The sequence below is a fragment of the Opisthocomus hoazin genome, chromosome 1 (assembly GCF_030867145.1).
Source record: "Opisthocomus hoazin isolate bOpiHoa1 chromosome 1, bOpiHoa1.hap1, whole genome shotgun sequence".
Classification (NCBI taxonomy): Eukaryota; Metazoa; Chordata; class Aves; order Opisthocomiformes; family Opisthocomidae; genus Opisthocomus; species Opisthocomus hoazin.
Genome location: NC_134414.1, coordinates 5,693,736 through 5,719,017, shown reverse-complemented (window position 1 = coordinate 5,719,017; position 25,282 = coordinate 5,693,736).

Here is a 25,282-nt window from a genome sequence, read left to right as displayed (position 1 = left end):
CTGCCTACATCCACTCCTGCACCCACTTTACCCCCCTGCACCCCACTCCTGCACCCACTTCTTCTGCCTACATCCACTCCTGCAGACACTTTCCCCCCTTGTAACCACTCCTGCAGGCATTTTACCCCCCTTGCACCCACTCCGGAACCCACTTCTTCTGCTCACATCCACTCCTGAAGGCACTTTCCCCCCTTGCACCCACTCCTGCACCCACTTCTGTCCACATCCACTCCTGCAGGCACTTTCCCCCCTTGCACCCACTCCTGCACCCACTTCTTCTGCCCACATCCACTCCTGCAGGCATTTTACCCCCTTGCACCCATTTCTGCCTACACCCAATCCTGCAGGCACTTTCCCCCCTTGCAGCCCTTTAACCCCTTCACTCACAGCCGTGCAGGGGTGTCAGCACCTTGCAGTCCCCCACCCCAGCCCCTTCTCCCCTGGCACCCATCTCTGCAGGGACCTTTTCCCCCGGCACCCAGTCCTGCAGGCGCCTTCTCCTTTTGCGCTGACAGTGCAGGGACCAGCACAGCCCGGGGTTTATTCCCTGGGCCCCGCTGATTGCAGGGACGCCATCCCCAAGGGGAAGATTTGGTGCTCCCCTCCCAGCAGCCTCGAGCTTCTGAGGTCACCGCAAGCAACTGCAGTTTCCCACATATTTTTTGATGGGGTCTTTGCTTCGGGGAAAGCAAGCAAGCCTGCACGGTGCCAAGCATCCACGCCAGCGCCAAGACTCAAGTTGTAGGGATGCATGGAAAGGTGGTGCTTGGATATTGCTCATTCCAGGGAGTTTTCACCCCACTGCAAACGATTTACAGCATACTTATTACCCCTGGGGTCATGGATTTTACCTCCGGCAGCTAGAGGAGCCGCATGAAACCCCAGAAAATACAATATTGAAATCCTTCAAACACTCACTGGAAGTTTCAGCAGCCCTGCAAGGTCTGAGCTGTAGGATGAACTCCTGCTGAGGCACTTTTGTTTCAGATGAGGCAACCCGGGCAAACGCACTGGCCTGCATGGTTGCTGCAATATGGCACAGAAACATGGATTCACAGAATGGTTTGGGTTGGAGGGGACCTTTAGAGGCCATCTAGTCTAACCCCCCTGCAGTGATCACGGACATTTTCAACAGGATCAGGTTGCTCAGAGCCCCGTCCAACCTGGCCTGGAATGTTCCCAGGGATGGGGCATCTCCCACCTCTCTGGGCAACCTGGGCTAGGGTTTCACCACCCTCACTGTAAAAAATGACTTCCTTATATCCAGTCTAAATGTCTCCTCTTTCAGTTTAAAGCCATTACACCTGGTCCTGTCACTGCAGGCCCTGGTAAAAAGCCTGTCCCCATCTTCCTTAGAAGCCCGCTTTCAGCACTGGCAGCTGCTCTAAGGTCTCCCCTTGTCCTTCTCTTCCCCAGGCTGAGCAGCCCCAGCTCTCCCAGCCTTTCCTCCCAGCACAGGGGTTCCAGCCCTCGCATCATTGCTGGGGCCTCCTCTGGCCCCGCTCCCACAGCTCCAGCTCTGTCCTGTGCTGAGGGCTCCAGGGCTGGACGCAGGACTCCCGCGGGGGTCTCAGCAGAGCGGGGCAGAGGGGCAGAATCCCCTCCCTCGCCCTGTGCCCACGCTGCTGGGGATGCAGCCCAGGGCACGGTTGGCCTTCGGGGCTGCCAGCGCACACTGCTGGGTCATGGCCAGCTTTTCACCCCCCAGCACCCCCAAGTCCTTCTCGGCAGGGCTGCTCTCCATTCCTTCATCCCCCAGCCTGTGCTGGTACCGGTGGCTGACCACACACTGCTGAGCCGTGCACGCTCCTGAGTGCGCAGAACAGAGAGGAAACGTTGCAGGGAGCAGAGCGGGGCCTTCTGGCTTCAGATAAATTAATTGTGTACACACTGCCTGGGCAAACAGCGTCATGTAAATATTGACTCCTCATATGTGGTCTGGTAACCGGGGGGATGCATAAAGCCCCGACTCGCAGGGAATGGCTTGTTTGATGCGAGCAGCGTGATACGGTTTGGGGAAGATGGGGAGGATTCAGCCACATGAAAAAGAAGCTAAAAGCGACTTTGGAATGGAGGCTGGCGACTCTTTAAAAAAACAAAACGACAAAACACAACTAAACTGAACTGCAACATAATGCCAAAAAAATAAAAACTCTATCTCAGAAGCGGTGTTTTAAAACTCAAATACACTTCAAAGTCTTCTGGGCATTGGGTCGCAGTGCAGCTCCCAGCACTTAGTCATTTTTCTCCGACACAGTCGAGCCTTTGTTTTGTGTTTGGAGGAAAAAAAGTGACAAACCAGGCTGTCTGGAGAGCGCTGGGTCTGATGCGCTGCTGCTTGCAGGGATGCTTTCTGCAGGGTGTAAACTCACCTGTGGCATACATGTGTGTGTGACGGAGGAGAAACACAATCAATTTTCACACTGATTTTAATAATTACCCTTGTTAAAAGCAGTCCCCTGTTATGTCTCGGGAGCGGAAGAATTCCCTCGAGTGCATCAGCTGCCAGGGATGAGGTATTTTCCCCTCCTTTGGAGAGGATGTGCCTCGAGTTTCTCGATCACAGCCCCTTCCCTCACCCCATATCCGTGTGTGCTTCCTAGCGACAATCCACCATTCCAACGTCCAGTCTCATTTTGGGGTGAATCCAAGGAAATTGAGTTATTATTGCAATGCTCGGCTTCACTCCCCATTACAGATCTCACTCTGTTTAGTAACTACCACTGGGCAAGCGCTGTCATATCCCCATGGCTGCTGGATTTGCTCTGTGCAAGCCCAGGTAGATACGTACCTGGCAACAATGCAGAGTTATACCTTCCTTTAAATAAACTAAAAGTTAATTTTCCCCTGGTGCAGAGGCTTTTCCAGCGCTTTAAATCAAGTCCGTCCTGCTTCGTCTGTCCTGCCTTTATCATTTCTTCAGCAAAATGTCCATCTGTCCGTCCCCTCCGTGCTGCTGTATGCGTCTGCGGGTATCCAGCGAGCTGGGGGGGAAGTAATCACCCGGCAGCAGCCCCTGCGAAACGAAGTCATGGGCTTTATCTGGCGTGGGTCCCCCTTCTCCACCTCCCCCCCCGCCCCCCAATAATACGTTTTGTGATGTGGATTTCTGTCGACAGAGCGAGACGCCCGGCTCTCTGCTCCTGATGAACACGTCCCGCGAGGACAATGATGGAGTTCCTGCGAAATTTTTACCGCTGACCTTTTCTCCACTGTGGAGCGGGAATGCGTCTCCCAGTGAAGGCTGGGGACAGCGGAGAGCATGTTATAATACTGGAAAAAGTGACTCCGTCTTTGTGGAATGCCATTTTTTCCCCCTCTTTCCTTCCCTTTTTTTCTGCCCCCCCCCCCCCCCCCCCCCCCCCCGCCAAAAATGCAGCGCTGAAAACTTGAAAATCTAAGGCAAAAAACTTGCTGTCTGCTGCCCCCCTCCCCTTCCCAGCTCCGTCTGAACAAGCAGCCAAGCTGTTAAATGCTTTTACCTGCTGTGTCCAAGTCAAAAGTTAAATAATGTGTGAACGAATGTGGAAGGAAAACAAGAGGCAGAGAGGGAGCGCGGGAGAGAGCCCCTCTTACAACAAGATAATTGTTACATTATGAGAAACAAATAACACGCTGCTCCTCTCCGGGTCTGTGTCCATGACATCTTGACAGGTACATCTGAAGTTAATTACGTGCCTCTCGTTGCGTTTCGCTCCGCTGCTGAGGCTGGATCCTGCAAACACGCGGCACGGACCAGCGTGCCCTGGCAGCCAGCGCTCACTTTTTGGTGGTCGAGGGGTTTGCAGCGGGGTCGGATTGCTTTTCCGTGGGCCATGGCAGCTGCGAAAATGCCTTTGCCAAGAGGTCAGGATACCCCATGGTGTGTTGGATGCTGGTGTCACGGGACCTGCCTTTCACCCATGCCCACAAAGAGAAGTCTATGGCCCCTGCCAGCAGGAAAGAGGTGTATTATTCTTCCTGACTAAACAGGTCAGTTGTCACATCTTGTCTTCTTGGGTCTTGTTTGAGGCTCCTTGATGCTGGAAGGCTGTTCCTGTTTAACCCAATGTGTTCACATCCACCTAGAGCTGCTGGTTTAATCCTGCACTTTTCCACTGTTGCTGAATCTCCTTTGCCGCATCTCAAGTCCGGCACTCCCTCCTCCTCCAAACCCTCCAGCAAATTGGCCATCCCACCTTTGTCACCGCAGTGGGGTGCCATGGGTGTCTATAAACTGTTTTTAAGTATTGGTAGTTGGGTCGATGTGGTAAATGAAAGGGTTCTTGGTCCCTTTTGGACATGGATTCATCTCACCTGCATCAGCAACCAGATGTCTCTGGTTGCTCTGAGCTGCCTTGGTGTTTGAGGGAGAGTTTCTTGGAGAGCAGTTCATCTGTCTTCTCCCATGGCTGCATTTGGGAGTAGAGGTGTTTCAAAGTGTCCCTCCCTCTACGTTGACTATAAGGGAAGCTGGACATGACCACCTCAGATGGAGGGGCCATACCAATGAATGCATTTGCTCAGATGTCTCCTGCCCCATGCATGCAAATGTGTGGTCCACTCAGTAAGGGTGCTAATTTAGTCTCCTCTTTGTTTTAATGCTATTTTTATTGTGGTTCGTATTCAAAGGGATGAGGAATTCAATGAGTGAACAGCTGATATGGGTTTTCTTTCAAACTCTTCCCCCAGACCTGTGTTTTTCATGCTGGATCTGAGTTTCTTAAAGGGAGGAAGCAAAGAGAAGGGACTGTAGATGCATGGTACAAAAGGGGCAACACCTCTTCCCCTGCTGACGTTAGGTGGGAAGAGCACAGGACCACACAGGCTGACCCAGCAAACTGGGTTTGTCTTCACTGCTGACCAGGATGCCACCGGGTGAGCTTGAGTCCATCCAGATAGTCCACACCATTCACCCCCTGCCCCATGCCAGGCCTGGGATGAGCTTACTGAAGAGTCCTCATGGGTTGGGTGTGTGATTCTGAACCTGTTTTGGACCCTTCTGTCTCATGCATAGACCTATAGAGCTATCCCAGCAGGCTTCACACCCTCAAGCATTGGTTTCGTGCTAGAAAACACCACTCCGGTGGTCTGCAGCTCAGCCCACATATTATTTCAGACAGTTTAACTTGGCCAAAACACACAAAACAGTTGTTATGTCTTGGGGCCAGAGGAGCAACACACGAGCTGGGGGAAAGCCGGCACCGTCTGCGATGTAGGGGGATGTGCTCCAGACAGGGACAGCCCTGAGCAGTGTGGACACCCACTGGTCCATACCTCTTGGCCTCAGGGCCAGGGACGCTCACTAGGCCTCTGTTATTTGGCAGTATAGATATGACCTACGAATCCCACTGCTAAGAGCTTCTGTGTCTCTTTACATGATCTTCATCCATACCCCAATATTAACCACAGCTCCTTGGGTGAAGATGTCTGGCAAAGTCCACACCACCAGACTATGCAGAGCAAAACAGTGATGAAGACTTGCCATCCACAATTCAAAGAGCATTTTTTTGGACTAGCTATATCCTGGTCCCATGGCCCTGCTCTTGGTCAGTGTGTGATTGGTGCTCCCCTGGAGCAGTCTTTGGTTTGGGTTTGTTGTGAACTGAAAACATCAATGCAGATGCAGACCCTCCCCTTGGAGAGATGCGATGGTGGGAAAGACCATGGAAAGCATTCCCCCCTACAAGTCCGTGTTCTTTCATTTTTGCTTCCACTTTGAAGTTCAAATAAAACCAGAAACTTGAAAGAAAACCTCATCCCAAAGCTTCCCAGAGACAGCTTCACTCTTGCAGCCATACCAAGACCACAAGCTGTTTGCTCGGGGTGGTGTACCTTGCCCTACTCTTTCACCAATGCTCAGCAGAGTCTCACCTCCATCTCACACCCCAAGTCCAGATGATCTTCATCTGCCCAGAGTCTTGGTTTTTTTTTTTTTGCACCCCTCTAATAATGACGTTACTATTCCCCTGGGCATCTTCATCAAAACAAATGAATGTCTTCTGTGTCTTTTTCTCTAAGGATGAATTTTGATGTGTTCCTTCAGCTATTACTTTAAGGTAAGTTATGGATTTGTTATGATCAGTGCTTTCTGACTTTCTAACTTGGTTGGAAAACTCCCACAAAGAAAACAATCAATCGCGAGTAAATAAGTATTGCCACACGCTCCGCAACAAATTTACGATCTGGATACCCTCAAGACTTCTAAGTAAAGACCACATGTATTTTTTTTTCAAACATTTTATTTGGCAGGTGTTCCTGGAAGACCAGGGCTCAGTGGTGGGACTGGGAACCAAATGAACAAGACCGATAGCCATGCTTATGAGATCGCAAGCATTTTTAAAGCTCTTGGAGAGAACACCAAACAAAATAGTTTGAAATTAAGCTGAAGGTACTTTCTCCAAAATTTTTTTCCCCAGAGGCAAAACATATCACGCAAGTTTCTTGTCTTTCTATCGTTTACAGATAGAAAGGAAGGGAACTCATTTGATGTTCAATCCTCTGAGTAGATCTGCCTCTAGCCTCCCATATATTTTTAATATTAGTCCTAAAAACATTCCAGGTACGGTTCTAGATGCTGGAGGGATTTCATAAATGCTTTTGTGCTGCATGCCAAAATGCTAAAAGCAGGGCTAGATTGTGTCATCAGTTTTCAATCAAGCCTCTCTGTGCTTCTTTTTGTAAGTTGCTAAAAAAGTAACACATAAAATTGTGAGCAAAGACTTTCCATATAGCTTAAGAAGAGAGGCTCCTCATCACAACTGCTGTAGGTGGTTTGGGGTGTTCTGCTGAAGGACCTGGTCCTGGGTTCATACAGCAGTGGCAAGGAGAGGGGTATACTTTTGCTTGTTTTAGTTTGCCCATTTGCTGTTTTGCACCAGATTTGACAGTCATATTTTATAATTCCATCCCAAGCAGGAAATCTAGACTATGGATGGGTGGCTGCCCTAATTTTTATTGGCAAATCATGATCTTTATTGGTGGAATTATGAGCTAGCTGGACTTTACAGTCTTTGCGTAATGAAGCCAATGTATTACTAGCAGTGCGATGTTTTATAATTAAGTTATCAAAGAACAAAGGTAGCTTTCTTCTTTCTTTCCTTCTCTCTCTGTTTTTCTTTCCTTGTCTTTCTTTCATTTTGTTCCTTCTTTTCTTCTCTCTCATTCTTTTCCCTTCCTTCCTTCCTTCCTTCCTCTTCCTTCCTTCCTTCCTTCCTTCCTTCCTTCCTTCCTTCCTTCCTTCCTTCCTTCCTTCCTTCCTTCCTTCCGGTTGAGAAAGACCCCTAAGATCACCAAGTCCAACCATGAACCTAACACTGCCAAGTCCACCACTAAACCGTGTCCCTTCTGTATTGGCAGTAGGTCAGTCACTCCAACATGGACACGGTTACTTTGACAAAAGAGCTAGGTATTAGATGAAAAGAACCAATACTAGGAACATGATAAATTTTTGCTGGTGCAGCTGTGCTGAGCACTGCATCTCTACCCAGCTTGGTCCCACTGAAATATGAGGTGCAGCCCTACATCCAGAGATCGCAGACACAAAAGCCACTCTGGACTTTTCTGCTCTGTTTATTCCAAACCAGAGACCTGCATTTCCAAAAGCATCCTGCAGCACTGGTGATTGTGCTGGTCCAAAATGGCAAAGGCTTATTCTGATCTCCCTGCAGAGCAGGGTTTGGTAGGACACCATCCATCACCCTCGGAGGAAGCAGAGCCAGCTGGATTAGACACCCACCTTCAGGAAGGCTGAAGAAAGGTGAGACGAATCAAAGCTTTTGTGGTTATGGTTGGATGGTACCAACCATCACATGAAATACAGCAGCTCCCAACCAAAATGCTGGCCCTGATCTCAGCTCCAGGGCTCTCAGTTGCCCTTTGGAGAATCCTTTCTCTCTCCACTGACTATGGAAGATACAAAGGATTTCAGACAACTACTACAAGTGCTTGAAATTATCCAGTGTGAATAAACCCCTCCCTTTGCCTACCCCCAGGCTCTGCCCTAAAGAGTTGGAATCAGGATGGGAAGGTCAAGGAGAGGAATAGGGACATGGGGTGAAGTCACGGGCTTTGAAACACCAGGGAATGCAGTCCCAGCATCTTCATTGCTTGGCTAGGATCAAACCTGCCAAATTGCTCAGCAGTGATAAACTGTAGCAGGACTTAGTGTTTCACTTCCAAAAAGTGAAAAAAGAACCCCCAAAACACCAGGCCTTTTCAGCCCTTTTTTTGGTTTGGGTTTTTTTTCCAGTCTCGGAGGTGGAAAGGCTGTGAAGGATCAGGCCCTCCGTGGTGACGGAGGTAGTACCGGAGCCAGAGGAGCACATCTGGTTTCTCAGATGCTGGAACGGGTTGGCAGCACGAGCAGCAAGAAAGACCCACACTTTATTTGTAAACCGTGCGAAGTTACAATGGTGTCACCGCAGCACAATAAACATCGAGTCCCACGATGCTGGTTTTACAGCCTCCAGCCAGACCAAAGCCTTCCTTTAATATTGCGTGCACATAATCTTCAGTTTGTAACATTCACTTAATTCCTTATTGTTAAAAACCCCGGAGGAAGAACAGGCTAGTCCTAACCTCTTCTGGACCGCAGTTCTGAGCTATTAATCTGTCATGTCAGCATATTTTATTAATACTTTTTTCCTGCGGACGATAGGTAGAAATACATCATAAGTCACTTACCATCTGCTGTGTAAGTGTGTTGTAAAATATCTTTCTTCCACAGATTATTGCTTTGATAGATTAGGGGTTTGTACAGCCATGATACCTCATCCCATCAGTTTTAAGCTCCCAGGAGAGCCCTCGTGGCTGAAGTATCTGATCAATGCAAAAGTCTTTACCGGCATCTCACTGTGCCCTTGCAGGCTAGGAAAGTGCTGTTACACCCGCTTTCCAGATGAGGACACGATGTCCAGGTTTTGTGCTGTATTGCTTTAATTAAGAGCTTTTTCGCCTGCTCCATCCCTAGGCAACGGGGAGAGATAAGTAGGTCTAGAGAGGAACAGCCCTTTCTCCAGGCTGAATTAGGGGTGGATCTGGGACTGGGAGCTTTCCTAGAGATGTCTTGTAGCATCCCAGCCACTGAGCCATCCACTCTGCTCTTTGGAGCTTGAACATGTCTACACCACCAGCTTTTATGGGGAGAGCTGCATGAAAGCAATGGGTGACCTACAGACCAGCACAGAGCAGCAGCGTCCGTGGGAGCAAAGCTCACCCAGTACTGTCAGAATCCACCTCATGCTGTTTTAGCTGTATTTAAATGCTGAGTGCTTAAGTATAAAGAATTATGTAGAGACAAGAAACAAGAAAGAGGGAGGTACCACAACAGAAAGGGTTCATTTCCAGCCTGGAGAAGGTATCTAAAGAAGGTGGGCTGAACTGGAAGTGTGCTTGCTCCATACCACCATAACTGCAAGATAATGTCAGTCCCTTTCATTGCACTTTTTTCCCCCACATTTAGAGATAAGGAATCCACGGGCAGCTGACACATCAGCGGTTCCCATTCTGCCTTCCCTGATGCAGTGTGTCCTGCAGCTATTATTTTTCCCCCAGTAAATCCTTGTCCATCACGCAGCTGTGTCTGTGCTGCGCTCAGCTCTATTGAGTCCTCACCTTGTTTTCTCCTTGAGGAGACAACGGAAGACCTTTCTTAGCTGGTGGTACATCTAAGACGCTGAATGGATGAATTTAGGCCTAAGAACTAGTGGTTTATGGTGGGCTGCAGCTGCTGTCAAACCTGAAAACAACCTAAACTTAAGCAGTCCTTTGGGGAAAACTCAGTCTTGCTGGATGAGGGCTTGAAGAACAAGGACGGACAAAAGATCTGGTTCAGCACGATGTAGAGCAAGGGGGACAAGGTGGCTTTGAGTGACATATGTCTGGTAAAGCTCAAAGAGTGTGGGTTTCTATATGAAAGTATGCATTAAGTGCATTAATAAATTCAGTGTGAAGAGTTCAGGAATAGATCAAACATGAGACATCCATGAGGATGGGGAATAAAGATATCAATTAAAAGAATAAGGCGTATCACTCTGTAGTCCAAGAGATGCTGAGGAGATCATGGCAGCTGGGATGTGTCATTGCCCAGCTGGATTTTCCTTGCATCTCAGTCCCAAAATACCCCAAACCAAAGTGGAAGACCCCTCCTTCCTGCCCCTAGGGACTTGTATCTGACACCTTGGCATGCTCAGCGCCCCAAAGCCTTCATCTACCTGAAAGCAGTTCAGCATCCTCAGGGTTAAATCAGATTTGGTATCCAACCAAGACCTGGCAGCTGAATTTCAGCCCAGCGTGAGGTTTTACAACCAAATTATAGACCCCAGAAAAAGAAGAAAAATACCGAAAAAAATCCAGTCCAAGGTTTATAATGGAAATCATGACAGAGCCATGATTGTAGTAGCAGGAACAGCATCACTGTAACACAGTCATAAACTGGTACTGTCCTGTGGGGAATTATAAAAGGGAAAAAAAGCTGTCTGAAGTGCACTTGGTACCCCCAAAAGGTCTGAGGAGGTGGGTGCCATGACTTGATGGGAAAAGGGCTGCTTGCCAAGATGAGCTTTAAAGGATTAAATCTCCTCCCCAGTGCAAAAAGGCATACATGGTATCTCAGCCACCGTGTGTCGAGGGAGGAGAGATGCTGAATCGCCCCCTCCGCGGGGCTCCTGACAGCTCTTTGCACCCCTGAGACAGGGAAAATTAAATATCTCCATTTCCAGGATGGACAGCTGTCTATATGTGGGTAAGCTGAAATTATATCGGGCAAAGCAATGCTGGATTGCAGCAGTTTTTCGTGGTGTGGGTCTAACAAGGTGGAGGTGCAGTCTTTTCCAGTATTTAAGCAGAAAAAAAGTAATAAAGCTTCTGAATTTCATCCTTACTATTATCTGGCCATAAAGGGAGGCAAAGCATTTGTGAGCTACTTGCAAATCCCAGCTTCTGAACTCCTGCTCTAGATCCTGGGTTTGCAATGAGTTTGGTCCATTCGTTCCAGGACCTCTTAAAAAGATGGAGCAGAAATGATGTTTGGCTCTGGCAGAAGTTGAAAGCTGAGAATGATACAATAAAGAAACAATGGTCACATTTTATTGCCTTACTCACGCATGGTTTCTTGAGTATGACTTATGGAAGCTTTGATTTACTCTGGTGCAAGCTTTATCTGCTGCTGTCTTGGCCAGCTCATTCTTAATACCGAGACCTGTGGGCCTCTGCTGACTTTCTTGGTTAAATAAATTAAAGCAAATATAAACATTAATGGAAGCCACTTTATTTATGGCTAGATTGGAGCACTGTCTCTTACACCATGGGTCCAATCCAAAACCCATTAATCCAAAGCCTACTGACATGCCTGCATCAGGCCCTATCTTTGGGCTTTTCCTTCTCACTATGAAAGCGGCAGCTAAAAAATAATTTGAAATGCGATTACATTATTCTGCAAAAGCCGTTCTGCACAAAACTTTCAACCCTTGGCACCTCTGGGGAGGCAGAGCATTTGGGATATTTTAGTGGCTGTTGTATGAAGGCTGAAGATATTCCTCCTGCAGTGATGCCTCCCCCCTTTTCCTCTCCATGCCAACCATCCCACCCTCTAAATATCTCTTCGTGAAATGCTTTGCAGTGCATCACGCACAGTTTGTGGCCAAACACATTTTTGGCTCTTCTGTATGATACAGAACCTCTTTCCAGCTCCTCAGAGACTTTCTCAGATTGTTCCTTGCCAAACTTTTATTTTTTTGGCCTGGTTGGATGGGAGAGAGCTTTCTGCTGCTTTTATTATTATTGTTATTTTTTTATTATTATTGTTTATTCAGAGATGCTTTCTGCCACACGTACATGGATAACTGCAGGCTTGCCATTCCAGTGTCTGCCTTAATGCATTCTGGTGTTCCCCTTGCCTCTATATTTCACCTTCTCCCGTTCAAAAAATACCCCCACCAAAAAGACAACAAAAGCAAAAAACCAAAACAAACCCCCAAAAACCGAAGAACAGTTGCATGCTCTTTTTGTGCTGAAGAGAAGAAGATCAGAAGAAAGGGCAGCCCAAAATATTGAAAAAGTGGAAAAATATAGGAGTTGTCCCACAAAGCATTAGGATGAGTCAGTAACTGAAGCTGTTGTGTTTTCACATGGAAGCAGCAAGTTCTGGGTTATTCTTGTAGCATAAAGTCTTACTGTTATCACAGCTGTGGGAGGGATAAAAGGAGCAGCGAGAAGGAGGACCAGCTCCTCAGTGAATATGAATTATTCTAGTTCACCGAGTCTGTGGCTCTTTGCTTGTGATCGTGTCCCATTGATATTAATAGAGCTTTTCCACCAAGTCAAGTGAGGACTGAATTCAGAGGCTGAAAGGCAAGAAGAAAGTGTTTGGTTACACCTCCAGCATGGAGAGGGACGGGGAATCTACCCAAAATGGCCACAGCATCAAGCCCCTTACCTCTGTGTGAGCACAAGTGCGTCCTTTGGGATGACATCCAGACTTGTTGGGTTCATAGACAGTGGTGTCCTTCCCAACCATGACTGGGCTGTGTGTGCACATGCACACCCAGAGGTGGTATCTGTGGCTTTGCAGGATTAGGAAGATGCCAATCTAACAAATCGGGACGATTCAAGGAGGCCTGGTGCCTTTGTATCCGTGTTTAAAAATAAAGAAAACAATTTATATTGTAGTAGTGGTGTTTGGGAGCCGTGGCTTGCTTTGTGCCGGGCAACTTGAGTGCATGTGGTAGGGGGGGTTTTGTACGCGTGACAGTCCACTGACCACAGGCAATGAAACTGCACACAAACAAGCAGGGAATGGGGGAAGTCCTAAATTAACCAAACCATTTCTCTCCAGCATCTGTCATCCCAAACTTTTCAAAGACAACAAGCCAGCACCGACTCTCAGTGCCACCTCCACACCATCTCCAGCAGCTGAACTGGCAGCGGCTTGGTGAACCACATGGGTTGTTGAAGGTGGCTCTGCTGAGCCGGTGTACCACAGACATATAGTCCAGTCTACAGGCCAGATCTGGGGACTGTTTGTGGTTTGGTTGCACTATTTCTTACTGAATTTAAGATAATAACCCTCTCTATCATGAAAAATGGCATGTTAGGCAGGTGGGATGAGATGTCGCCTGTAGGATACAGGCTCCTAAGCCTCTGCAAGCTGGTGAAACAGCAGAATAATCCCAGCCAGGCCATGCCAGCGTGGCCACCCTCTGCCAGGCACATCGTCTACAGACATCCAGAATTCTGCTTAGACCCATCCCACCGGGCTTGGTGGGGACTAGGCATGGAGATGGGATCAGAAGAGGGAATTTTACATGCTGTCTTCAGACGTTTGTGGTTGCTCCTCATGCAGCTCAGTGTGGGAAACCGCTGCTGGTAGTTTGCCTTCCGTTTTCATGCACTGGTGGGCTGCAGAGACATGCCCAGGTAAGGTGGCTCAAACACGACCCCACTCCACTTCCCCATTACTTCCCCTTAATGAACTACCTATAATCACTCTGCCAAGCCCTCATCTTTTTGAGCAAAGTGACAAATGAATTTCAAACCAGCCTTGCATTTTGCTGAGGAGAGAAAGAGCTTTGTGAATATCTACCCTGCAGATCTCCTCAATTAAAATAGCTTTGTGAATATTTGTTCTGCAGATTTTGTGCAACTAAGTGAACAGGCGATACGTAACAGCCTGTGTTTTCCAAGAGCAGGACGGTGTCCAAGCCATAGCACAGCAATGCTATGGGGAGGCAAAAGGAACAAATGCCTGCCCGTGTTTTTATGCCATCCTATAATTAACCCCTGAAATGGCTCTGGAATAAAATTCAAGTAACTCAGGGCTAAATCAGACGCTGAATCCATACTGCGGCCTCAAAAGTGCTATACCTTGCTCAGCACACATTTCACAAAGTTTTTACGATGGACATAGTTGATTGTGGAAGAGGAACCAAAGCCCATAATCAGGTGTTTGTAGGTAAACAGAAAGCCTAACTGAACCGTCAAGGCGGAATCAGGCAGAAAACACTTCAGAATCAGAGAGAATTCGCTCAGGAAAAAAAAAGCCATTGCTGTCAACAGTGAGGATTCTTCTCCAGTGTTTTCCTGGCAGTTTTAGGTAAGAACAAAATAACCGAGCCTGGGTGCTTCTGGGAAAGGACAAAGCGTTTTTGTAGCATCCCCTTGAAGACCATTTCTCAACAAAACCAGCAGGAAGGGCACATAGGTCAAGCTGGATGTCTTACAAATATCTTAAGGACGTCTTAGAGGATGTCTAAGAAAATCAGAGACCAAGTTTTTGGAAGCTGGGCTACCAGCAGAGCAAGCAGACGAGCAGCTCTGGGTTTCCATAGGTGTGACCCAGCCATGCAGGTTTTTAGGATAAACCAGCACCCAGATTTGAGAGAAGAGCCATGCATTAGCGGGGACTAAATGGGGTGTAGATGCTTGAAAATCAGCCCCCATCTGAGCTGTCCAGAGGAGCTTCAAATTTACGTCTTCAAGCCAGGGAAAGTATCGGTGAGGCGGATATATGAAAAGATACCTGTGAAATACAAGGAAATTTTTAGGTTAAAATAAAAAAACCTGGTGTTATGTATAGTTTATGATTACATAAAGCAGAGTATATCTGGGAGATGTTTTCCTTTTCTGAAGGGTTCCAGACTGAGTTTCAAAGCAAGGTACATTGTCTGGAGCCTTGACAGCTCTTGTAAAGTAAGGTCATAAGGTGATTATGCATTAATCTCCTTGCTGTCCCCAGTCTCCATCAAGAAGCATCTTTTTCTGATGGTAATAAATAGAAATGTTTGGACAACGTGGGGCACTATGGGTTGCTTTGGGATCCTTCTCCAAACTGGTGGTTGTACGTTCTCTACCCCAGGTCGTGGCTTGCGACTAACTAAGGTGGCCCACGTCCATGTTTTGATTTTGCTTTGTTTTGCCTTGTCTGAAAATGTGTCCCTTCAGCAGAGTAAGTCATGTCTGGATCTTCAGAAATGTTCAGCCCCTCTCATCACAGCTGGATTTGCAGATATGCTCAGCTCCCGCTTAGGCAACAGATATTCTATTTTTGAGGGATGTTCACACAAGCAGCATAGGAATATCTGCCCAGAAGGTGTGGCAGCAGTGATGGCTGCCTTGAGCCCTTCGGAAAGTCCACCTTCTTTTCTGCAAGTCAGTCTTGCCTGAAAAACCTATCAAAGAGCCCTTTGGATAACCTGGCCCTAATGCTGTCTTGCAAGAGATGGTCCCAAGACCCGCTGAGTCAGAGCAAAACCTGGCACAGCTCTCTCCTGGTCACTGCTTCCTGTCACAGAGTCAGAATGGATGTTGGGATCAGGCACTAGATCAAAAATGGTCAGAAATAGGGATTTCTAAGAAACGTCTTCCTCGCAGATGAGGTGTTTTCACTCTCAGCCAGCATTTGCAAAGCTGGGACCATCATGGCAGACGTCCCCCTGAATGTTTTACATTATTTCTCCTATTCCAAAAAGGCTATTTAGGCATTTTATCCTTTCCAGTTGGTCTCCACCTCTCCACTCTTGCAAATCACTGTTATTAATTATGTACCCACTGCTAAGCCCCACTGTGAGGAGGATTCCAGCTCCGGCACCGCAGCAAAGGAGGGGTTACTGGACTTCTTCGTCGAAAAGAGAAAGCGCTACCCCACCCTGAAGGGATCTTTTGGCTTTGGAGAGAGGAGCTGACAGCTGGTTTTTATTAGGATGGAGGCCTTTAACAGGCAGTGTTGGGGTAGGCGTGGGACCTTTGGTCCAGAGGAGAAGCATGTTCTGCTCAGTCCCTGGGCTGGAGGGTCAGGCTTCCGTGGTTTCTCGCCAAATGGCACAAAAATCGAGAAGTTCTGCTTTTATTTTCCTCTGGCTGGTGAAGGGAGCTGGGCTGGTGCAGCAGGACAAGAGTTGGCCACTGCTGTGCCTTGGACTGGGCGCAGACTGGACACCCCTACAGCGTAGGTGATGAGTGACAATATGAAAGACAAGGTGAGGGAGACAAGCACCACTGAAATTTAGGGAAAATGAGCTGTGGCTGCAGCTCTGAATCCTGCCCCTTTGCAGCCAGGTAAGCAGGGTGTTGGTGTATAAAAAATCTGTTATTTGAGGGCAGGGTAGTGGGAGAAAGAAGCAGAATAAGGCAGAGCTCTGAGGCTTCAGGCTTGCATTTCACAATGAAAATGCTGTGATCTTTTGAAAGGTGTCTGGTGGGGGAGAAACTTCAGGCTGCTGCAATCTTGCTGCTTTTCAGGGGTGGCCTCACACGCCAGGGGAAGGACAAACAGTGGGATCACCCCCTTTTAAAGCTGTCCATGCTATAGGTACACAGGAGTTTGCATACAGTCTTCGTAAAATCCGGCCTCTGTCACCAAGGTTTGGGCACTACAAAGAGAACCACTGAGCTTGTGCTTCCCTCTCACTGCACCTTCTTGGGATGAAAACCTAATTTCTGTTATTTGCCTTACAGCTGCCGCGCACCATCAAGGCATAACCAAAGCTGCATCCCCTCCACGCACATGGTTGTGTGGCTGTGGGGTGTGATGGATGCTCACACACTGCTCCTCCCAGTCCCTGCTCAGTCCCTGCCAAGCTGTGTTCTTGGTTTAACCCCCTGGCTGGCTTCAGAGAAACCTCATTTTAAAAATAATAATTAAAAAAAAAAAATCCGTGTATGAAAAGCTGTCTTCCATTTCCCAGAGATGTGGCATTTCCTCCTGGATGCTGTAAGGTTGTCTTTTCCAACCTTAATGATTCTATGATTCTACAATTCTGTACAAAGCAGGAAGGGCCGTAGCCAGTCTTGTACCGATGTATTTACCCCTCAGGGCTATCAATGCTTGCTAGGAGTATGTCTAGAGAAAACACTCCTTTAGTATATGCCCTATTCTGGATTTAATTTGGAGGAACTGCAGTTACTGAGTCCCTACTTCTGTATAAGCTCCTGCTCTTCAGCATTTGGATGAAAATTTTGGCACCAAACAGTCCTAGTTGGTTCTTCTCGTCAGAAGTAAAAACATGTGGGTGAATATTCAAAACTCGTATGACAATAATTTGGCTTTTTTTTTTTAGTAGGTGGAGAAGCCTTAATAAAAAGTCCCTATCAATGATCGAAATTGAAACTTATAGACCCAGTGAAAAACTTGTATCTGCTCATATGAGTAACTACGCAGGGTCAGGGGCACAAACCTGGTCACTGACAGATAATTATTATTAATATAAAATTCAAAGTCATCAAAGGCTGGGCAAGGCTTGGAGGATTTAAGAGATGTGTTTCTCAATGCAGAGTGTGGATGTGGTCACCTTGCTTTGGGCAAGGGATCTTGATTTTACATACTCCAGTTTTGCTGAGCCAGTTGTACGTTGGGCTCGTACATGGCCACTAGCCTGAAGTTGTGTATATTTATAGCTGATGCCCATGCCAGAAGATGGCCAGAATACTTGTTTAAAATGGAGGAATGGCATCCTGTCACAGAGCGTGCTGTCACACACCCTGGCATCTTCCAGCCACCGGTCCTAACTAAATAGTTAAAAAACCCTCCAGAACATTTAAAAGTGGCTCCTTTGACTGTCACATGCAGAACATGCAGTAATGCTGGGTGAAGCTCTATCCTAACCCCTCTGCGGGTGTGATGGCTTTCGTAGCTCATCCATAGCACGCAGCATCTCGAAACTCACTGATAAAACCATAATACCACACCCCACAGTATACATAACTATGTCATATTAATAAATATTTGCAGAGTACCATGACTTGGCACAGCACTTCAGAGATTTTTTTAATAAAGGAGCATGGCCCCCTGGTCTTCTCCTCTTGTTGGGGGGGGCGGGGGGAGAGAGAGGAAGAAGAGAGGGTGAGGAGACACATGCATAAAAATGAATGACAAATGATGCTACCGAAGGCAGCATGGGTGGGCCCGGGGCATTAGTAATGGAATACACCTTTTTTGCGTCTGTGTAGTTGGCTGGCATCCAGTTTTGCTCCTCAGCACATGGATGGTGTCCCTTTCTCCACAGCAGTGTTGCGGTTTATGTACCATGAGTCTGGTGAGGTCTGCAGCAGCACCGGGTCTTCTCCATGGGGTTGCTGGACTCAGTCCCTCATGCTTCTGAGTTACATTTGAGGCCAGAGACAGATGTAGCTGCAGTCTGGGTGAAGGGAGTCTCACCTAGGCTGCCTACGGTTGCTTTGAAGACCGATACCTCATCACCGCACATGCTCCTGCCGAATCCTGCAAGAGCTTGCTGGCAGATTTGGGGAGGATTTCAAGTCTTGGAGGTTATCATCACACCTGCTGCAACAGAAGACAACAAAGCCTTATTTTCCAGCCCACTATCTTTCTGACGTGCCAAAAAATTTCTTTATGCAGCCCCAAAGATATTTCTAAAGTTTCACAAGAAGATTTTCTAAACATTGATTTGAGTCTAATAATCAGGTCAATTAGGAAATGCAATCCAGAAGACATTGTCCCACTGCGTCCATTTCTAATAATGGATGGATACATCCATACTCTACATAAAGACTGTGTCTTTGCAGACTGCAGCGCCAAAAAAGGTTGTTTTCTTGACAACCAGTTTCTTCCCATTGGGCTTAAATGCTTTTGCAAAGTCCCAGCTCTGGCTTATTTATTGTCACACGGGTGTGGTAAGTTCTGTTTTATGAAAACCCTGTGGAAAATGGTGAATCAGGTTGTCTTCTGCTGCTGAAAATGGTAGTAGCTATGACCCACAGAAGCTCATGATTGCTAAACATGTAGATTTAGACCCCTGGTTCAGCGCTGAGGTCCTGTGAAATACAACTCCATACACACACTGAGGCAGCTCTCTGCTTCCCCGGTGCCCAAAAAGCATCCGTGCTGTGCCGCCAGACCCACACCCCAATGTGTGCTTGAGGAGCAGGAGACAAATACCTGCAATGCTTCGGCATTGACATCCCTGATTCAGCAAAGCACTTAGAGCACAACATGTCACGTAGAGATTAAGAGGATTTAAACATGTGCTGGAATATTGTGGCATATCTGGGCCTGGGGGCTTGCCTGCGCGTGAGATTTTCTTAGATTAAAGGTTTGGGGTGGTTTTAAAGTTCCTAAAGCTGTTCTTGAATAGCTCCCTATACGTATGTGGTTAGTGCAGTTCATATTAATCCTATATCCTTTATGCATACCTCCTTTCTCACTAGCTTTCTGGTTTTTTACGCTTTTGACTTCTGTCTCCTATGTCCTTGTGTCCTGATGAACACCATGGACAAGCAGCTCATGAACACTGCAAGGAGTAGATACTGGTGCTCCGTGTGCCATTTTTTAAATGATTCTCCAGTGTGATGCCCTGTCGTAAGAAGTCGTAACAAACTGTTAGGGCTCAAGGCAACCTTGCAGATTGTGACCATCTCCATTCCATGTTCCTCCTCAGCACCATCATTTTTGGCCATTGAAGTCTCTTCACCGATATTTAGACCATGAAGGTCTGGTAGGACTTGCCTTGCTGTGTTGTGTTTGCACAGCTCTGAGCCCAGCAGGTGCCTACTGCAAAATCACGAGTATTACAACTACTGCTACTTACCACTTCTGCTCCTATTGATTAATAACAACCGCATTTTCCCAACAGCCCTTTAAAAATTAAGGTAATTTGGAAAAAAGCTATTCATACAGACATCAGGGCATTTGCACAGCAAGCCGGGCTGCAATAGATATTCCAGGCAATTTCCCCAAGTAAATAAGTTCTCCTGGTTTCTGGGGGACAGTGGGGTGGGAGGGGGAAAAGGGAGTCTTGAGCAGTTTGAGTGCTTATGGGCAACTGTCACACAAAGAAAAATGGCCGTACTGTGCAAAGCTGCTGGCAAACTGGGTCTTAAACAAATAATACCGTGGCTTTGGGAATTCGGGGTTGTGTATAGAGGGTTCTTTGCAATTCACATAGGACAGCCCGTTAGTGACCCATGTGTATGAACGCAGTCTTTCCGGCACAGGGACACATCCATAAAAATATTATCCTGTATAAATAGCTGTTCTGAAATAGACCTTTAGTAAATTTATTCTGAGCCTCTTGGTCCTGAGACTAAAGCATTTATTCTCTGCTTTCCTTTCACCTGAAACCCACGATCAAACTGACTGAGCGAAGTGACACGGGTGCTTCTGCAACCAGCACCCGTTTGTTCACAGTCCACAGCTGGCACAGGCGCCTTGAATTCAGACTCCTGAGGCTGGAGGTTGAGGAGCCAGCTGTGCTTTTCTTGAAGGGTTTTTTCCTTTTCCTTTTCCTTTCTTCTTCTTCTTTTTCTTTTTCCTTTTCCTTTTCTTCTTTTTCTTTCTCTTTTTCTTTCTTTTTTCTTTTTCTTTCTTTTTCTTCTTCTTTTTCTACTTTTTCTTCTTCTTTTTCTTTCTCTTTTTCTTTTTTTTTACTTTTTTCCTACTATTTCTTTTTCTTCTTTTTCTTTTTCTTTTTCTTCTTTCTTTTTTCTTTTTCTATTTCTTTTGCTTCTTTTTCTTTTTCTTCTTCTTTCTCTTTTTCTTTTTCTACTATTTCTTTTCCTTCTTTTTCTTTTTCTTTTTCTTTTTCTTTTTCTTTTTCTTTTTCTTTTTCTTTTTCTTCTTCTTTTTCTTTTTCTACTATTTCTTTTCTTTCTTTTTCTTTTTCTTTTTCTTTTTCTTTTTCTTTTTCTTTTTCTACTATTTCTTTTCCTTCTTTTTATTTCTTTTTCTTTTTCTTTTTCTTCTATTTCTTTTCCTTCTTTTTATTTCTTTTTCTTTTTCTTTTCCTTTTTCTTTTTCTACTATTTCTTTTCCTTCTTTCTTTTTCTTTTTCTTTTTCTTTTTCTTTTTCTTTTTCTTTTTCTTTTTCTTTTTCTTTTTCTTTTTCTTTTTCTTTTTCTTTCTTTTCTTGTTTCTTTTTTCTTTTATTCCTTTCTGTTTTTCTTTTTCTAGCAGGCAATCATCGAGCCTCCATCCCCGATAGTGAGGTGACAGCAAAAATCAGATCTGGACATCTGAAACTTTCCGCTGATTAAAGACAGATCAAAGAAAAAGAAAAAGCGGTTGTGAAACCCGAGGGCTGACGGCAGGCCTCGGTGGGGCAGGACGTGTGCTCGCAGCCCGCGCCAGGACTGCCGGGCAGTGATTTCTTAGCCTCGCAGGAGAAGGAAATCCACCTGACAGCCCCGCGCATGAAAAGTATCTTTGTCCTTTAATTGGGAAGTCGATCGCGCAGCCCGCCAAGCGCTAATCACCCTCTGGAGAGGCAACGTTTAAAAGTTTCCGGTAAAAACACGAAGTAGCTATTTTTGTTGCTAATCATTAACCGCTCATTAAGAGTTACGCCTTTAACAATTGCAGCACCGATTCCAGCCAGGTCCCTGCCCTCCCCGGGTCCCCTCCCCCGAGGTGGTCCCCGCTGTACCCCGGGGATGCTGCCGGGGCGGGGGATGGCCCCCCTCTACCCCCCGTGCGCGGAGCCCCCCGGAGCCCCGGCCCTGCCCCGCGGGGGGATCCGCGGGGCGCGGAGGGCTGCTCGCGGAGCCCTTTGTTATGCTAATCCGGGCTGACATCACGCCGCATATCAAAGCCGAGGGGGCCGCATATAAGGCGGCTCCGCGGGCCGCCCCGCCAGAGCAGCCCCGGCCCCCGCGCAGCCCCCGGCCCCGCCGCGCAGCCCGGGCGGACGGAGGTAAGCGGGGACCGGGGCGGGTGGGGGGGCTGAGAGCCGCTGCCGGGGGCTGCGAGAGAGGGCAGTGCCCCAGCGGGAGCCTCCCGAAGCGCCGAAGGTGCGAGGGAGGGGGTGGCCAAGAGTAGGGGGATGCGGGGAGAGGGGAGACCCGGGGGGGTGTAGGGAGACAGGAGATGTGTGGGGTGTAAAGGGGAGGGGAGACCCGGGGGGATGCAGCGAGAGGGGAGACCTGTGGGGTGCAAAGGAGAGGGGAGACCCAGAGACATGCAGGGATAGGGCAGACGTGGGGTGCAAAGGAGAGGGGAGACCCAGAGAGATGCAGGGATAGGGGAGATGCATGGGGTACAAAGGAGAGAGGAGACACGGGGGAATGCAGGGAGAGGGGAGGCTTGAAGGCTGAAAGGGAGAGGGGAGACATGTGGGGTGCAAGGGAGAGGGGAGACCCAGAGGGATGCAGGGATAGGGGAGATACTTGGGGTGCAAAGGAGAGGGGAGACCTGGGGGAATGCAGGGAGAGGGGAGGCTTGAAGGCTGAAAGGGAGAGGGGAGACATGTGGGGTGCAAGGGAGAGGGGAGACCCAGAGGGACGCAGGTAGAGGGGAGGTGCATGGGGTGCAAAGGAGAGGGGAGACTCAGAGGGATGCAGGGAGATGGGAGATGTGGGGTACAAAGGAGTGGGGAGACCCGGGGGGATGCAGGGAGAGGGGAGACGTGTGGGGTGCAAGGTAGAGGGGACACCCAGACAGATGCAGGGAGAGGGGAGACATGGGGGGTGCAAGGGAGAGGGGGAGACCCAGAGAGATGCAGGAATAGGGTAGATGTGTGGGGTGCAAGGGAGAGGGGAGACCCAGACAGATGCAGGGAGAAGGGAGACTCAGTGGCTGCATCAGAGACCTGACACCCGGTGGGGTGCAGGAGAGAGGGGACACCCAACGGCTGCAAGGGAGAAGGAGACCCAGGGGATGTAGCGAGAGCTGAGACTGACGAGCTGCAGCGGGGAGCGGAGATCGAAGGGCTGCAGGGGAGACTGGAAACTCCGGGGGCTGAAGTGAGAGGGGAGACCCAGGGTCTAAAAGGGAGATGGGAGATGGAGAAGTGTACAGGGACACCTAAGATCCGGGGGCTGCAAGGGAGAGGGGAGACTGGGGCTGCAAGCGTGAAGGGAGATGCAGGGGCTGCGGTGGAAAGAGGAGCCCGAGAGGCTGCAGAGTAGCAGGGACACCCAGGGGCTGCAATGAAGAAGGGAGATGAAGAGGGCTGAAAGAGAGAGGGGAGACTCAGGAGCCTCAAGAAGAGGGGAGACCTGGGGGCTGCAAGCAGCCCCACCACCCCCTGCTCCCTGTCTCATCTCCCCGTCCTCACTGCAGGTCATTTGGCGATGCATTACCCCTAAACCGGGCGACTGTGCTCCCGGGGAGAGCCGCAGGCTGGCAGTGGGGTCAGGTGGATGTCTCTCCTTGGGTGGAAATGTTGGAAAAACGTGAGACGGATACTCACATTTTCATAAATAGTTCATATTACTGATTCCCAGTCCCGGGACTGGACTCTCAGAGGTGTCAGGTGGGAGCGTTTTCTGTGTGCAAGAGTGGGACGGGCTGCAAATAGCCTTGGGGTGAAGAGAAAAGGGAGCTTTAAGTTAAAAAAGGCTCCGTTTTTTAGGAGTCCGCAGGCCACTTGCTGCTGGTTTGATCAGTGACCCAGAGCTCTCCAGAGCTGTAAACATCACGTCTGCCCCGAAGTGTCTCCCTCCCTCCCCTCCCCTTACAAATTCCTCTTGCAAACGTAACCTGTGCTGGACTGAGTGGAAAAAGGCATTATTACCTCCCCAAATAACAGGGGTGTGATTGCGGGCCAAGCTTGCAGCTCTTGGGGTGCAAATGGTGGGGAGGGGGTTAGATCATTTCTATTCCTCCCTGGGAGGAAAAAGAACCCAAACTTTGATTTTTTTTTTTTTTTTTTTTTTTTTTGGTCAAGGTGGGGGGCAAAGCCGAGGATAATGTTGGCTGGTCAGGGTTAGCAAGAGGGGTTTTAGACCATCTGAGACATTTTACACCCAGCTCTGTGTTGTTCAGTGATTCACAGAAGGGAGATAAGGGGTCTGAAATATCTAAATGGACACTAAAAGGCATGGGCAGGATTAAGGGCTGAAGGTTTCCAGCATGCTTTTGGAGAGGGGGGAAGCAAAGAGCTTCCAAAGATGAAAAGATACAGAAATACCCTGAAATAAGAAGTACGCCTCGATGCTCGCGGGAGCACTGCCTTCAAGGGACACATCAAACCCAAATCCGAGCGGGCGTTAAAGAAAAACAACCCGTGGCGATGAAATCCTGCCTCCCTTGTAGTCAGTGGAGTTTTGTCTCGGACTTCAAGGGAGCTGAGAACTCACCCCTAGAGGTTATTAAAATCCTTTGTAATAACAGCGCTTTTCTAGTAACCCTTTACACCAGGCACTGGGGCTGGGATAGCCAAAAACCAGCTTGAATGAGAGAGAAAACACCCAGAAATATTCCTCCCCCGACCCAGTTGCTCCCCAAACAGGGGTATCGAGGCAGAAAGCTGCAGCTGGGACAAATCCACAGCTGGGGTTCAGGTGGGGTGTGCTTTTCCCAGAGCAAGCAGTTCCCTGGAGCGATGCCGACTGCTCCAGGAATTCCTGGTCCCATCCCAAACCCCTTCGAGGGGGCGGCGGGGGGATGCGTGGTGACGGCTTGGGGATGCCAGCGTGCCACGGGATGGGCTGTGAGACTCCCGAGGTGCAATGTGGCAGGCGGGTTTTTCTGTTTATTTTATTACTGGCTTTCTCGTGGGGTGGGAAACCGCCGCAAAGACCACAAAAAGCAGCCCGGAGCGGTGTCTGAAGCGAATTACTGAAGGGAAACCCATTTACTGCTATTAATACCACTGCTAAAACAAGCAAGCCGTGCCTCGGAGACAGAGAGGACCCCTCTAAGAATTTAAGTCCTGCACCTGGTTTGTTTATTTGTTTGGACTGAAGAAGGAAAAAAAAAACAACAAAAAAACCAAGCGGGAAGAATCTTTGAGAGTTTTTGTCTCCTTCTGGCTGCTCCCTGGAGACAAAAATGTGATTTTATGTTTACGAAGTTGCAGCCCTTTCTGTGAGCTCCAGGTGCCCGAGGACTTGGAAGAAGTGAGAGGCAGAGTTAATGAGGTGAGAAGGAAAGCAGAAGGGAAAGAGCAAAACACATTTGTTGTAACAGATCGGACTGAAACATCTGCAGGGCATGGGCACCTGCGTTCAGTCGGGAAACGCAGTTTTTATAATCCGTCTTCTCTGCAGAAAAAAAGGGGAGGGGGGGGAAGAAATCTGGAGAGAAAGAAGGGAGAGATGAATAGCTGAAGATTGGGTCTCATCTAGAGATTTATCTTTTTTTTTTTTTTTTTTCCTTCTTCCCGAGCAGTTACACAAACCTTTTGGAGAGGGGAGGGGGGGGGGGAAAAGTGAAGCGGCGAATGCAGTCTTGCCATGTGCAGGGTTAAATGGAAACACACAATCAGACCATAACTCAGGGCGTAATTCAAGCCATACGGTTTGTCTGTCTGTTGACTCGAAAGGTTGTATCAAGGCTTGGTGAGGGAGGGGACTGAGGAGGGGGGGGGATAATCCAAACTTCTTCGTGATTCATAAACCACCCCTTTGCAAT